Raw genomic sequence first — 16,779 nt, 5'->3', positions numbered from 1 at the left:
CACTACTAGATACATATTCTAAGGGAATGCATAGTTTTAAATATCAGGATTACTGTCAAGAATATTCACAGCAATGTTTTTCCTTATTACCTAAAACTGGAACTTTCCCAAATGCCTACCAAACATAAAATGGATCAATTGTGCTATATTTGTACAAAGAAAATTAACAAATTATGGTTATGTTCAACAACATGGATGAATTTTTACAAAGGTAACATTGAACACGCACAAAAGCAAACTATGAAAAATATGTATAGTATGTTTCCACTGATATAAACTTCAAAAGCAAGCAAAACTATATTATTTAGGGATAGGTGGTAAAATTATAAGAAAAAGCAAGGAAGTGAACACCATAAAAGTCAGGAGAACCAGTAGGGGTAGAGGGGTTTGTGTTTGACGGGTCTTGAGGTGGAGGGGGTGAGGGGTAGGGGGCTGTTCTACAGGGCTGGCAATATTCTATTTTTTCACCAGGGTGTTGAATACACAAGTATTTTTTCTATAACTTTTTATGTACAAAAAAAGTTTTATATACTTTTATGTATATATGTTAAATTTCACAATAAAATGCTAAATAATAATTTTTTTAATGTTTAGAAAAATGGACAAAGGATATGATGGAATTTAATTTTTTTTTCATTTAATTTTTTTAACCTGGGTTGGCCATCGCCACAAGTAAAGGACGTGACAGTAGAAAGGAAAGAAAGAAAGAGACGACGAAGAAACAACAGTACAAGCAGCTTAGGAGGAAAAACACGAAAAGAGCTGTAGACATCCCGGTCTGGTAAAGAAAAGAAGCATAGCAGGAGAGCAAGGAAAAAGCAAGTCTGTCAGTTCACACCGCAATTGAGGAGGGGGTGCACCGTTTCTGGAAGTACTGCAATACCAGGTCGATGAGTGGAGTGGACGGAGCAAGCTCCTATTCCATCTCCCAGCTCCAAAAATCCATTTAATATATTGTCCTCGGATAGAGGACGTATCAGACATTAAACTGATAAGAACAGATACTACACTTGATCTTAGCCAAAAGGCCGAGACGCGATATATGATGGAATTTAACAAAAAAAAAATATGAATGACTCAAATAAAAGATGCTCAACTTCGCTAAAAGACATACATGTGAAACTCCACTGAGAAACTTTTTTTTCCATCTAAGGTCACAAAGATAAAGTTTGCCAACACATTATGTTGGCAAGGCAGTTGGGGAAATAGGCATTTTTGTAAATTGCTGGTGAAAATATAAATTGTTACAACATCTCTGGAGGACAATTTGACAGTAGCCATCAAAATTATAAATGCAGATGCCCTTTAATTCAGCAATTCCACCTCTAAGAGTTTATTCATTCCTCAAATATGTATTAAGCACCTACCATGTGATAGGTAACGTTGTTATGCCTTGAAGTTTATCCTACTGACATACTCTCTGAAAAGTCTGGACACACGAGGATGTTTACTTCATTATCATCACAGAGTTGTGCATGGGGAAGAAGGCTTAAATCTCAACGCAGAATATAATTAAGATTATGTCAGAGCGTTTAAATAAAATGAAAAAGTATAATATTTTCCCTGCTGCCAAATGTTTAGATATCCTGTATATACACAGTTAACAGGTTTGGTTTTTAACAAACAATGTAAGCAAAATATGGGGAAAATAATACCTAAATGCCCTTCATTAAAAGACTGGTTAAATAAATTATAGTTTGACCCCCCACTCCATCACCAGGGTGGGCAGCACGGGCTTTGAGACCTGTGCAATTACGCAGGCCCCTGTGCTCAGAAGGGACCCCGGCTTGGTTCAATGTTCAGCTTGAAAATCTTTCCTGAAAATTCTTAACAATGTTATTTTTGAACTTGTCAGATGGGACATTGTGTGTGAGTAGAGGAGATCCAAGCAATTAGAATGTCACCATTCCTTGCCACCCCATTTAACTACAGCGTTTGAGATGCCGGGAAAGCACAGAATATTGGTGGACCCGTGATAGTCTGGAAATTGTGCAAGATTCAAAGTCAGTGCGAGGTAAGCTGGTCCATCAATCACTGAGTAACCCGGATGCTGACTGCTCCCAGAGGCGGTGCTTTCCCCACTTGCTTCCAAAGCTGAAAGACGGTGGCGAGCTAAGATACTTAAAAGGACCAAGGAACCGTGTCATCTCCTTTTTTCACTCATGTTATCTTCCTAACTTAGCCAGCCACTTATGAAATGATGACATAAAGGGAAAAGAAAGGACAACCCACAGTTCTTGCAGTCTTTCTTTACAAATAAGTAAGCTGAAGGTAGGGAGGATTGGCAGAATCTGCACCAGTCAAGAAGCGAAATCAGAACAGTTGGGTTTGTTTTGTGCAGTATTTCCACTGTTCTAGTAAGAATAAAACACATGTGCAAGTATAAGCCACAAAACACAAATCATATAATTTTGGTGTTTCACATAAGTGAAGTGCTCTACTAAAACTGAAAACTGACATTGCACAATACAAAGATAGTAAAGTTCATGCTAGTGACTTAAAGTTTTAATTTTTCTTTATTTTGAATGACATTAAATAGCAAATGAAAAACATCGTGACAAGTCAAGAGAAAAAGCAGAAAAGAAAGGAAAATGTTTTATATTTGAGTGCCTTTAATGGCACATTTTTCCTGATCTTTGAACAAAGGGTGCTGCATTTTCGTATTGCACTAGGACCCACAAATTATGTAGCTGGACCTGCCATTCACTTACTATTTGTGTGACACTGGAGAAGGTATTTAAATACTCAGTGCTTCAGTGGCAGTCTCTGTAAAATGGGAATAATAATTGTACCTTTCACAAAGAGTTGTTGAGAGGATTAAATATACCAATATAAGAATCTTAGATTGATCAGCTATTATGTATTTGCTATTATTATCATTATTGTTGTATTGCTATTAAATATACAAAGAAATAATATTCAACATTAAAAAAAGAAGCCCTACCTACATGCACTGCTACAGGAGTGAAGTCTGAAATATATTATTAATTAAAAAAAAAAAGATGCCAAATAAATGTTTATGACATTTCCATTTGTATAAGGGAGAAAAAAATATCTTTACATAAGTATTTGAATATACTTAAACATGTTTTTGGAAGGATACACAATAAATTAAATAGCATTGGTTGCTTTTGAGAAGGGGAAACGGGTAGCTGGGAGATGGGGGGAGAGGAGAAATTTTTTTTAAGTTTTTGAACTGTGTGAATGAAGCAACTATTTGAGAAATAAATTAACATAATTAAACACTTTAAATGAATTGTAAGCTCCTTTAATGCAGAAACTGTCTTCTACATTCTATTTACAATGCACTTCCATGCACAGATGCCTCAGTAAATAATTGTTCACTGGAATTTTTTTTTCCAAGAATTTAGGTTTTATTTTCTTAGGTCAATTGTACCTCCTTCTGATTCATGCTATCTTTTTCTCCATCATGCTCTCTCCACAATAGACCTTGAGATGTTTCTGTTGTTGCTTTGAAATTCCTAGACGAATCAATATTGCATGTATAATTTTATTTATTAAAGAAACCAATTATGGGCCAGACACTGTGGTGGATGGTGGTGATATAAGGATTATGAAAATAAAGTCTCTGCTTTCCATGAGCTCTCAGGTCATTGGGATACACAGACACAATACATAATACAGTATAGTAATGGCAGTGATCAAGCTTTGCACAGGCTATGGGGTTGTTAAGGGCTTCTAACCTAATCTGAGGAGAAGGCAATGTGCATTTTTGTAGTTCTTGGTGACACACTCTTGTTGTTGGTTCATGGTTGGCCATTTTTCTTTATTCATTTATTTAATTACATAAATACCAATTAACCCCCTACTCAAACCACGATCTAGAAGACTATCAATAATTTAACCTACCTTTACGCCTCTCCATCCAGTCCACCTGCCCACAACACAAGTGGTAACCAGTCTCCTGAACATTATATATAAAAAAGCCTTTGCTTTTTTAAAAATTTGTTTTATTTATTTTTTATTCAATGCAATTGTATTGATGTGTTATATATTCACATACAATATAATTGTCCTAAGTGTACAGTCAGTGGTTCACAGTATCATCATATAGCTGTGCATTCATCATGACAATCAACTTTTTTTTTCTTTTTTGTGAAAAATAACTTACACACAAAAAAGCAATCCTTTCAAAGCGCACAACAAAAATTAGTTGTAGAACAGATTTCAGAATTTGGGATGGGTTAAAATTATACAATTTTAGGTTTTTACTTCTAGCTGCTCCAAGACACTGAAGACTAAATAAATATCAATATAATGATTCAGCACTCATACTTGTTTGTTAAACCCTACCTTCTCTGTATAACTCCACCATCACCTTTGATCTTTCTACCACTCTTTAGGGGTATTTGGGCTATGCCCATTCTAACTTTTTCATGGTGGAAGGGGCTATCGATAATATGGGATAGCAGGATAGAACTAATTGATATTCTGCAGAGGCTGGTCTCTCTGGGTTTCAGGGCTTATCTGGCCTAGGAACCCATCTGGAGGTTGTAGGTTTCTGGAGAGTAATCATAGTGCATGAGACCTTTGTAGAATCTTAGATAAAGCCCTAGGTATTCTTTAGGGTTGGCAGGAATGGTTTTGGTTGGGGTTTGGCAGATTATGATAGGTAGCAGTATCTAGCTGAATCTTGTGATAAGAGTAGCCCCTCAACTCTATTTGAACTCTCTCAACCATTTGATACCTTGTTTGTTGTACTTCTTTTCCCTCTTTTGGTCAGGATGGCATTGTTGATCCCTCAGTGCCAGAGCCAGGCTCATCCCTGAATGTCATAGCCCATGTTGCCAGGGAGACTTTCACCCCTGGATGTCATGTCCCATGTAGGAGGAGGGTAATGATTTCACTTGCAGAGTTGAGCTTAGAGAGGCCACATTTGAACAACAAAAGAGGTCCTCTGGAAGTAACTCTTAGGCATAACTATAGGTAGGCTAAGTTGCTCCGCTATATACATAAGCTTCACAAGAGCAAGCCTCAAGATCAAGGGCTTGGCCTATTGACTTAGGAGTCCCTAATATTTGACATAATATCAGGGGTTTTCCTGGCAGTAAAATTTAATAGTTCCATATATTTTCTCCTACCCCTCAAGGGACTTTGCCAATACTTCTTGATTATCTGCTTGACATACTCTGGGATATCTCGGCATTACATTAAACTATACAGGATTACAAGCCCTCATTCTCATTCTGGGCTCCATACGTTTGTGTTGTTTAAATGATCTATCTAGACAGGTTGAGATAGATTATGTGCTACAGAAAATTTAGGTTCTGGAAAAAATAAAACTTTCTTCGTTTGGTCTCATAGAGTAGAATAAGTTCTAAAATACAGACAATGCTTTCCCTACCCCTGTTTTCTAAATTACCTTAATCCCAACCTGATAGGCTTCATTTTTTTCTCTAAATGCCAGGGTATACATATATAACACAGCCTCTCAAAATCTAGAAATAACAATAACCACTCCAGACCAGACGTGACTACTATAAGAGCTTACAATCTAGGCTCCAATTTTCTTATAAGTATTTTCTAAATGAGACATTATTTATTATTTTGCTTCTGACTTATTTTGCCTCACAAAATGCCCCACAGGCTCATTCACAACACTGCACGCCTCACACTTTGTTCCTTTCTGTAGCAGCACAATATTCAATCATACATATGACCACCATTCACCTTCTACTTCTCAGTCAGTGCATCCTTCAGACACCTCCATCCATTGGGCATCATGTACAATGTCCAGTGTCAACATTCCATCAACACTCAATTTTAGACAATAACATTGTGGCCAAGAGAAAAATAACAAGCACACCCTCACCACATAGAAAATCCAAACCTCCCCTTATCTCTTGCCCTTCCCCCCATTATTTACCCCTGATATTGCTGTGGTATTGTTGATGTTTTCCTGTTAAAATAGTCCATAGCATGCAATAGCAGTTTCCCCCCTATATCCTGATATCACACATTCTTTATACAAGAGTCATATCTTTGAAGTACTTCATGCAAGAACTTATTTATATTTGTGTTAATCAGTGGGACACATAGGTCTATACAACCCCTCTCAACCATGTTCACCTTCAATATGGCAATATTACTTATAGACCCACTAATGAACTGCTTCCACTTCTATCTTCCCTTACGTTTAAGTTCAACCTCATTAGCTAACCATTCACCCATCTCTAACTTCCTTTATTTCTAGGCCCCCTATACTCTGTATTATAAACCTCCGCCTTTACCTTTACCTTTACCATGGTCACAAAAGGGAAATCATACAGTATCTACCCTTTTCTGTCTAGCTTATTTCACTCAGCCTTATGTTCTCAAGTTTCATCATCCATCTTGTCATGTGCTTCAGGACATCATTTCATCTTACTGCTGCGTAATATTTCATCATATGTATATACCACATTTGGTTAACCCATTCAACTGTTTATGGGCCCTTGGATAGTTTCCAACTTTTGGCGATTGTGGATAATACTGCTGTGAATATCAGTGTGCAAATGTCTGTTGGTATCACTGCTTTCAGCTCTTCTTGGTATATACCGAGTTAGTGGTATTGCCGGGTCATAGGGCAACTCGATATTTAGTTTTCTGAGGAATCATCAGACTGTCTTCCATAATAGTTGTATCATTATACATTCAAGTTTCTTCACATCCTCTCCAACATTTGTGGTTTCCTGGTTGTTTAATAGCAGCCATTCTTACAGGTGTGAGGTGGTATCTCATTTTAGTCTTGATCTGCATTTCCCTTATAGCTAATGAATATGAACACCTCTTTTTGAATTTTTTAGCCATCTGTATTTGCTCTTTGGAAAAATGTCTAGTCATATCTTTAGCCCATTTTATAATTGGGTTTTTGTTCTTTTGTTGTTGAACTGTATGATTTCTTTATGTATACCAGATGTCAAACCTTTATCCTTATGTGATTTCCAAATATTTTTTCCCATTGAGTTGGCTGCCTCTTCAACTTTTTACAAAGTCCCTTGAGGCACAAAAGCATTTGATCTTGAAGAGTTCCCATTTCACTATTTTTTTTTTCTTTTGTTGTTTATGCTTTGGATGTAAAGTTTAGGAAGCTACCCTTATTACTAGGTTTTGAAGATATTTCCCTATATCTTTTTCTAGGAGTTTTATCGTACTTGTTCTTCTTCTTCTTCTTTTTTTTTTTTTTTAAGCTGAATTGTTTATTCTCAAAGAGCACAAAGTATCTTGTTCTCAAAGAGTTTTATCAACTTTAACATTTTCAAAGAATCCTATGACACAGCTCAGCATGGTGGTTTTTCACTGAAATCTCTTATTTGGAAAAGGAGAAAAGAGGCTTGGATCTTCCCAAATCCAAAGTATGCTGGTCTTCATATCACAACTTTTTTGCATGAGTGGTAAAGACCGAATGATAAGTAGATCTACTCAGTAAATAAGTAACCTCATTTTTAGAAAGCCATTGAGAATCATGAAACCTTCCTAATGGTGATTTGTTCCACAGTCCTTTTGATACTTAAGAAGGGAAATAAGGGGACTATTAATTGTCATGCACTGTCTTTCATCACAAGTACTCTTTTATGGCATTGTAGAGCTTTCTTCTCCAGCCATCGTTCCACAGGGAGCTGATTTATACCCGCTGCAGAACCTGATAGCCTGAAGATGTCTACTTCCACAGAGTTGGTGACAACCTTCTCATCAGACCTCACTTTTAACCCTGGCAGCTGTACATCTGCTTGAACAATAGCAGTTCAATTTATGTTTTATTCCTTCTGGTAGTCCTCCAGCCACATGAGGGGCCAGAGTAGATGGAGTATAAGGTGGTGTCAATTAAGGAGACAAAGCCACCAAGGTTCTGGGCCATGGCACAGTGCGAGGAGGTACCCTGACCCGCCACGGGCCCTTCACTTTCAGAATCCCGGCTCCTGTCCCTATGGTATTGGTTCTTATAATTAGGTGTTTGATCCACTTTGGTTAATTTTTGTATAGAGTGTAAGGAAAGGGTTCTCTTTCATTCTTTTGGCTATTGATATCCAGTCCTCCCATGCCGATTTATTCAAAAGAATATTTTGTCCCAATTCAGTGGATTTGGGGGCCTTATTAAAGAGCAGTTGACCATAAATTCAGTGGCCTATTTCTGCACTCTCGATTTGATTCCATTGGTCAATACTTCTAACTTTGTGCCAGTACCATGCTGTTTTGACCACTGTGGCTTTATAATAAGCTTTGAAATCTGGAAGGTTTAATCCTCCCACTTCATTCTTCACTATTAGGATGTTTTTAGCTATTCAGAGTCTCTTTCCCTTCCAAGGTAACTAGCTTTTCCAAGTCTTTAAAGTCAGTTGTTGGAATTTTTTTTTTTAATTTTTTTATTAATAAAAAAAAAGAAAAGAAATTAACACAACATTTAGAAATCATTCCATTCTACAAATGCACTCAGTAATTCTTAGTATCATCACATAGATGTATGATCATCATTTCTTAGTACATTTGCATCGATTTAGGAAAAGAACTAGCAAAACAGCAGAAAAAGATATAGAATGTTAATATAGAGAAGAGAATTAAAATAATAATACTAATAATATATATATAAAAAGGAAAAAGAAAAAAACAAAAACAAAAGATACAAACACACAAACAAACAAACAAAAAACCATATTTCAGGTGCAGCTTCATTCAGTGTTCCAACCTAGTTACATTACACTTAGGTATTATTGTGCTGCCCATTTTTGAGTTTTTGTATCTAGTCCTGTTGCACAGTCTGTACCCCTTCAGCTCCAATTACCCATTATCTTACCCTGTTTCTAACTCCTGCTGGTCTCTGTTACCAATGATATATTCCAAGCTGATTCTCGAATGTCGGTTCACATCAGTGGGACCTTACAGTATTTGTCCTTTAGTTTTGGGCTAGACTCACTCAGCATAATGTTCTCTAGGTCCATCCATGTTATTACATGCTTCATAAGTTTAGTCTGTCTTAACGCTGCATAATATTCCATTGTAGGTATACGCCACACTTTGTTTAGCCACTCGTCTGTTGATGAACATTTTGGCTGTTTCCATCTCTTTGCAATTGTAGATAATGCTGCTATAAACACTGGTGTGCAAATGTCCGTCTGTGTCTTTGCCCTTAAGTCCCTTGAGTAGATACCTAGCAGTGGTATTGCTGGGTCGTAATCCATTCTGCCATTCTATGTCTTTTGATTGGGAAATTCAGTCCATTAACTTTTAGTATTATTACTGTTTGGATAATATTTTCCTCTACCATTTTGGCTTTTGTATTATATATATCATATCTGATTTTCCTTCTTTCTACACTTTACTCCATACCTCTCTCTTCTGTCTTTTCGTATCTGACTCTAGTGCTCCCTTTAGTATTTCTTGCAGAGCTGGTCTCTTGGTCACAAATTCTCTCAGTGACTTTTTGTCTATAAATGTTTTAATTTCTCCTTCATTTTTGAAGGACAATTTTGCTGGATATAGGAGTCTTGGTTGGCAGTTTTTCTCTTTTAGTAATTTAAATATATCATCCCACTGTCTTCTAGCTTCCATGGTTTCTGCTGAGAAATCTACACATAGTCTTATTGGGTTTCCCTTGTATGTGACAGATTGTTTTTCTCTTGCTGCTTTCAAGATCCTCTCTTTCTCTTTGACCTCTGACATTCTAACTAGTAAGTGTCTTGGAGAACGCCTATTTGGGTCTATTCTCTTTGGGGTGCGCTGCACTTCTTGGATCTGCAAATTTAGGTCTTTCATAAGAGTTGGGAAATTTTCAGTGATAATTTCTTCCATTAGTTTTTCTCCTCCTTTTCCCTTCTCTTCTCCTTCTGGGACATCCACAACACGTATATTTGTGCGCTTCATATTGTCATTCAGTTCCCTGATCCCCTGCTCAAGTTTTTCCATTCTTTTCCCTATAGTTTCTGTTTCTTTTTGGAATTCAGATGTTCCATCCTCCAGTTCACTAATTGTAGCTTCTGTCTCTTTAGAGCTACCATTGTAGGTATCCATTGTTTTTTCCATTTTTTCTTCTTTGTCCTTCACTCCCATAAGTTCTGTGATTTGTTTTTTCAGATTTTCTATTTCTTCTTTTTGTTCAGCCCATGTCTTCTTCATGTCCTCCCTCAATTTATTGATTTGGTTTTTGAAGAGTTTTTCCATTTCTGTTCGTATATTCAGCATTAGTTGTCTCAGCTCCTGTATCTCATTTGAACTATTGGTTTGTTCCTTTGACTGGGCCATATCTTCAATTTTCCGAGCGTGATCCATTGTTTTCTGCTGGTGTCTGGGCATTTGATCAGATTTCCCTGGGTGTGGGACCCAGCTGGTTGAAAGCTTTTTCTGTGAAATCTCTGGGCTCTGTTTCTCTTTTCCTGCCCAGTAGGTGGCGCTCGTGGCACTCGTCTGTCTGCATGGCAGTCGGCCCGGGAAACCGCGCTTGGAGGCGGGGGTCGCTGGCCGCCGCGGCTTGGGAGAGTGCCGGTCCTAATTGCCCAGCTGGCCCGAAATGCCAAGCGTGACGGGAGGGCCCCGCTATCCAACGTTCCCAGTCAGACCGGGGAGCCACGTGCGTGGAGGGGATCCCAGTCGCCAGCCGCCCCGCCGGGAAAACGCGCGTCCCGCGGGTAGCTCACCGCAGCAGATTCTCCCTGCCCGTTCAGCTGTTCCAGAATGGGGTACGCTGACTTCTTGGTCTCTGTCGTGACTCCGGGAGCTGTTTCGTATTGTTTCTGTTTCTTTAGTTGCTTTTCTGGAGGAGGAACTAAGACCCGCACGTCTTACTAAGCCGCCATCTTCTCCGGAAGTCCAGTTGTTGGAATTTTGATTGGTACTGCATAAAATCTGTAGATCAATTTGGGTAGGACTGACATTTTAACTACATTTACCCTTCCTATCCATGAGCATGGAAAGTCTTTCCACCTATTTAGATTTTCTTTGATTTCTTTTAGCAAGCAATGTTATGTAGTTTTCTGTGTACAGGTTCTTTACATCCCTAGTTAAGTTCATTCCTAGATACTTGATTCTTTTAGTTGCTATTTTGAATGAATTTTTTTGCTTAATGGATTCCTCAGTTAGGTGATTGTGTGTAGAAACATCACTGATTTTTACACATTAATTTTATAATCTGCCACCTTGCTGAATTTGTTTATTAGCTCAAGTAACTGTTGTAGATTTCCCAGGATCTTCCAAGTATAGTATCATGTCATCTGCAAATAATGAAAGTTTCACTTCTTCCTTTCCAATTTGGATGCCTTTTATTTCTTTTTCCTGCTTAATTCCTCTAGTTAGAACTTCTAGTACAGTGTTAAATAACAGCGATGACAGATGGCATCCTTGTCTCTGTCCCAATCTTTAGGGGGAAGGCTTTCAGTCTCTCTCCATTGAGTAGGATGCTAGCTATCAGTTTTTCATATATGCCCTTTATCATATTGAGGAAGTTACCTTTGATTCCTACCTTTTGAAGTGTTTCTATCAGAAAAGGATGTTGAATTTTGTCAAATGCTTTTTCAGCATCGCTTGAGATGATCATGTGATTTTTTCCCTTTCAATTTGTTAATGTGCTGTATTACATTAATTTATTTTCTTGTGTTGAACCACCCTTGCATTCCTGGCCTAAACCCCACTTGGTCATAGTATATAATTCTTTTAATGTGTTGTTGGATTCAATTTGCTAGTATTTTGTTGAAGATTTTTGCATCTATGTTCATTAGGGAGATTAACCTGTAGTTTTCCTTTCTTGTAGAATCTTTACCTGGTTTTAGTATTAGAGTGATGTTAGCTTCATAAAATGAGTTAGATAGTGTTCCTTTTCCTACAATTTTTGGAAAAGTTTGAGCAGGATTATAGTTAGTTCTTTCTGGAATGTTTGATAAAATTCCCCTGTGAATACTTTGGCTCTATTCATCTGGCCCTGATCTTTTCTTTGTAGGAAGATTTTTGATGACTGATTGAGTCTCTTCACTTGTGATTGGTTTGTTGAGATCTTCTATTTCCTCTCAAGTCATTGTACCTAGTTCATGTGTTTCTAGGAATTTGTCCATTTCATCTAAGTTATCTAGTTTGGGTGTATAGTTGTTCATAGTATCTGCTTATGATTTTTTTTTTTTTATTTCTTCAGGATCCATGACTGACCTCTCATTTCTGATTTTGTTTATTTTCATCCTTTCTCCTTTTTTCTTTGTAACCTTGCTCAGAGTCCATCAATTTTATTGATTTTCTCAAAGAACCAACTTTTGGTTTTATTAAATGTTTCTATTCTCTTTTCTCCCATTCATTTAACTCCAGCTTAATTTTTGTTATTTCTCTTCTCCTATTTGCTTTGTGGTTAGTTTGCTATTCTTTCTCTAGTTCCTCCAGGTGAGCAGTTAAGTCCTTGATTTTTGCTCTTTCTTCTTTTCTAATATAGGCAATTTGGTCAATACATTTCCCTCTCAACACTGCCTGTGCTGCATCCCGTAAGTTCAGATATGTCTTATTCTCACTTCCATTTGTCTCCAGATAGCTAGAATTTCTCTAGCAATTTCTTCTTCGACCCACTTATTGTTTAAGAGTACATTATTTACTCTCTATATATTTGTGAAAGTTCTGGTTCTTTGGTGGTTATTGATTTCTAGCTTCATTCCATTATGATCAGAGGAAGTGCTTTGAATAATTTCAGTGTTTTTAAATTTATAAAGACCTGTTTTGTGCCCCAGCTTATGATCTAACCTGCAGAACATTCCATGAGCACTAGAGAAGAATGTATATCCTGGTGTTTGGGGTTGTAATAATCTATATATGTCTGTTGAGTTTAATTCATTTATCAAATTATTTAAGCTGCCTATTTCCTTGTTGATCCTCTGTCTGGTTGTTCTATCTATAGAAGAGATTGCTGTATTGAAGTCTCCTACTATTATTGTTGAAACATCTGTTGCTCCCTTCAGTTTTGTCAAAGTTTGCCTCATCTACTTTGTGTTCACTGAAATATTTTTATTAAATTTAGGGGAGATAAAATCAGCTATATGTTTTGGTTGTTTTTTTTTTTTCTAATTCAGACACGTAATATCTGTCTTATTTAGAAAAAAATCTAATCTCACGTGGCATTCCAAGGTAAGGACAGATATTTCAATTCTAAACTATAGTATCTAAACTAATCTTGAACTTTCTGTACTTTTTTTTTTTTTTTAACATTTCCATACATGGAATCCTGGGTACTATATTACAGAGAAACTAAAGAAAATTTTCGCAGCTAGACAAACTGGGCAAGGTTAAGGAGCTTGCCCAACCCAGATTAGATTTTTGGCCTGAAGTTGGAGTGCATTCTCCAGGCCAGGTGCAGTGGTGCCAAGCAGCAGTGAATGGAAAGACCGAACTCTGATCAGATAATTGCAACATGCTGTGATGAGCTTTACAGTAAGGGATATTCATGTCACCCATGGCTGCATATATTAGGAGGACAGGCAAATTATGTCCCCATTTTCCCCCCTCTAATCAATAGCCTTTAGATTTTATGATGGAATAATAATAGTTTATGATGATATGCTGAACAATTATCAAGAAAAACTGCTCTTTAAGTCTGGTTGATCCTTGCACCTGTCTGGTTGATCCTTGCACCTGTGCCGTTGGATGTCATTGTGACCAATCAATCTCAGAGCATCAGAAGTGAGGATGTAATCTGGGGGCAGGAAACTCACTAACAGTAAAATCCATCCACAGTAGTTTTACATGTTGCTGCTGCGGGATCATAGGCAAATATTTCACGATTATTCCCTTGGTTTGCTCAATAATCTACCTATTTCTTATGCTTGTAGTGAAGATGAACACAGTCATAATAGGTGCTCAATAAAGGCTGACTAATGCTATTATTGTTCAGTCTTTAGGACTCTGCCCTTCTGGATTAAAATCTGAGAAAAAGATCCTAAATTTTAGGGTACGTTCCATATGCTTTCATTTGCATTAATTTGCCTCTACAATACCATCTATCAATAATTCCCTTTTATTCCCACCGTCATCAATTTAGTACAGAGATCACTGGCAGTGATACACGGCAGGGCTGGAATAAAACATAGGCATACTTTGGCTCTATTCATTCCTAGGTAACAGTGCAGTCACTGGGTTCCCCATCATGAATGCCAGTAGCTGAATGCTGCCTGCTTTTTTTTTGTCAACCTGACAAAAGAGGAGAGGAGGGAAGAATATGTCAAACAGAGGGAGTAGCATGTGCAAAGGCCAGAGTGAGGACTAGAGCACTCCTTTCCAGAAGCTGATAGTTCAGTGTGGCTGAGGCAGTGTTCAAGAGGGGAAATTGGCGGAAGAGATTAATCTGGAAGGGTGGTTCTTAAACTTTACTAGGCATAAGAACCACCTGGAGAACTTGTTAGAACCAGGTCTAAGGCCCGATCTCTAGTCGGTCCAAGGGGGTCCTACTAACAAGTGCTGCTGCTCTGAGGACCCCTGACCTGGAGAACTGGGGTGGGTCAACTCACAGAGCAACTTACATGCTATTCTGAGAGGTATATGCTTCACTCTTCCTAAACTGGAGAGCCTTTAAGTTGTTTGAAGCCTTCCAGGCTTGTATCTACATTTTAGAAGGCTGACTCTGAGTGTAATATGAAAAATGGATCAGAGAGCACAAGGCTGGCGTCAGGGAGAGCAGTTAGGAGGCTGCTGCAGAAACTCAGTTGAGTAATCACAAGGACCTGAAATGAGAAAAGATCAGCTTGGGAATTAAGAAGCCAAGCTGAAACCAATGGGTATTTAGGAGGTAGAATTAACAGGATGTGATGTTAGGTGGGGATAAGGGACAAAGATGCTGCTGTGACTGGGAGGTTTTTAGCTTGAGGGACCCAGGGAAGGCAAGAGGGCAGGGAGCAATGGCATCTGTCACAGAGAGAGAATGAAGAAGATTTGGGAGGTAAGTTCGGCTTTTGGTATTTTGGTTTGAGATGTTTGTGGGACATAAAAAATAGTTTCAAAAGATGATCACTAGACAGTGGTTCACAGCCCAAGAAGTAAAATCACACAGTTCTGGGTCTGAATTCTAGTTAATTCTTATTGGATTATTTAATCTGTTCACAATTAATGTTATTGTTGGCACAATTGGATTTAAGTTTGCTATTTTATTTTTTGTTTTCTATGTGTCTCATGTTCCTTTTGCTCCTCTGCACCTCTTTTACTGCTTTATTTTGCCTTAAGTGAATATTTTTTAATGTAGTGTTTTAATTTCTTTAATTATTTTTCCACTTCATTTTATTTTTGTTATTTTTTTAGTGGCTACTCTAGGGTTTGCCTAGACATCTTATAAAAGTAAGCCTCCAATTTAATTAGCTTAATTCCAGTGCTATATAGAAAGATAATTCCTATATTGCTTGATTTCCCTTTCCCCTCTTTTTTTTTTTTACATGGGCAGGCATCAGGAATCGAACCCGGGTCCTCTGGCATTGCAGGCAAGCATTCCTGCCCGCTGAACCACCATGGCCTGCCCATCCCCTCTTTTATGGTATTATAATAATTATACATATTATACCTATTAATGTTACAAACCCCAAATACATTGTTATAACTATTAACTTTACCATGTGAAGTCATATAATACATCTTTCCCATCCACCTCCTTTGTGCTATTATTGGTAAATATACTACACATATATATTACATTCATTTGTATTGTAGGCCCAGCAATACATTACATACATTTTATTTTAAACAATTGCGTTTTAAAAATATTTTTAATGACAAATCTTCACATACATACAGTCTATACATTGTATACAATCAATGGTTCACAGTATCATCTCATAATCGTCTATTCATGACCATGATCATTTTTAGAGCATTTGCATCACTCCAGAAAAAGAAATAAGAAAAAAAGAAAAAACCCATACATCCCACACCCCTTACCCCTCCCTCTCATTGACCGTTTGTATTTCCATCTGCCCAATTTATTTTACCCCTTATCCCCACTACTATTTATTTTTTATCCGTATTTTTTACTCATCTGTCCATACCCTGGATTAAAGGAGCCTCAGACACGAGGTTTTCACAATCACACAGTCACATTAAACAATTGCTTTTTAAATTAGTTATGAGGAGAAAGGAGCAAATATGCATTTCTCTTGTGTTTCATGTAATTGTCATTACCAGTTGTCTTCATTTTTGCATGGATTCAAATTACCATCTGGAGTCATTCGCTCTTCACCTGAAAATTTTATTTCAGTATTTGTTGTAAGGTGGGTCTGCTAGCAACAAATTCTTTATCTGGTAAAGTCTTTATCTCACCTTCATTTTTGAAAGACAACTGTGTTGGATGTAAGGATACTTGATTTTTCCACTATTCTATTAGAGCCGGCACAAATGTCTGTTAGTATTGTTTTCCCAGTAATCATGTATATAAAATAAGCTATGTATTCCTGGTTTGATTTTGTTTTTCCCTGAAGACCCTTATACAGAGCTCTCTATATTTTTAAATCTAGACTACTTGTTTTTTAGGCTGCTGCATAGCTGTGATAGTGAGATTTCCCTTATCTACTGTCCTGTTTTGGATCTATTTCCTGGGGTTCTGTTTCTTTCTCGTTTTTACTCTTTCATTTTGTTGTAGCATCTCCTTAACCATCTTTCTGAAAAAGGATATTTTGGAAATATTTTTCTTTTAGCCTTTGCAAGTATGAAAGTAATGTATTCCTTTTCACACTCTTGATTAATAGTTTTAGATAAAAAATCAAAATACCTCTAAATTTTAAAGCTTACAGTGGTGCTGTGGTGAAGTCCAAGGATTCTCATTCCTTTGTGGGTGACTTTCTGTCTATG

The 16,779-nt window shown here is 37.3% G+C and overlaps 1 non-coding gene across 1 annotated transcript; it reads right to left on the bottom strand.

Moving 5' to 3' along the window:
- Positions 1 to 849: 849 nt before the first annotated feature.
- On the bottom strand, positions 850 to 1,040 carry LOC143689295 (U2 spliceosomal RNA). Its single transcript, XR_013178737.1, has one exon. It is a non-coding gene; the product is annotated as a U2 spliceosomal RNA (small nuclear RNA).
- Between the last annotated feature and the right edge of the window lie 15,739 nt (positions 1,041 to 16,779).

The sequence above is a fragment of the Tamandua tetradactyla genome, chromosome 6, assembly GCF_023851605.1.
Source record: "Tamandua tetradactyla isolate mTamTet1 chromosome 6, mTamTet1.pri, whole genome shotgun sequence".
Taxonomy (NCBI): domain Eukaryota; kingdom Metazoa; phylum Chordata; class Mammalia; order Pilosa; family Myrmecophagidae; genus Tamandua; species Tamandua tetradactyla.
This window is presented reverse-complemented; position numbering and strand designations above follow the sequence as displayed.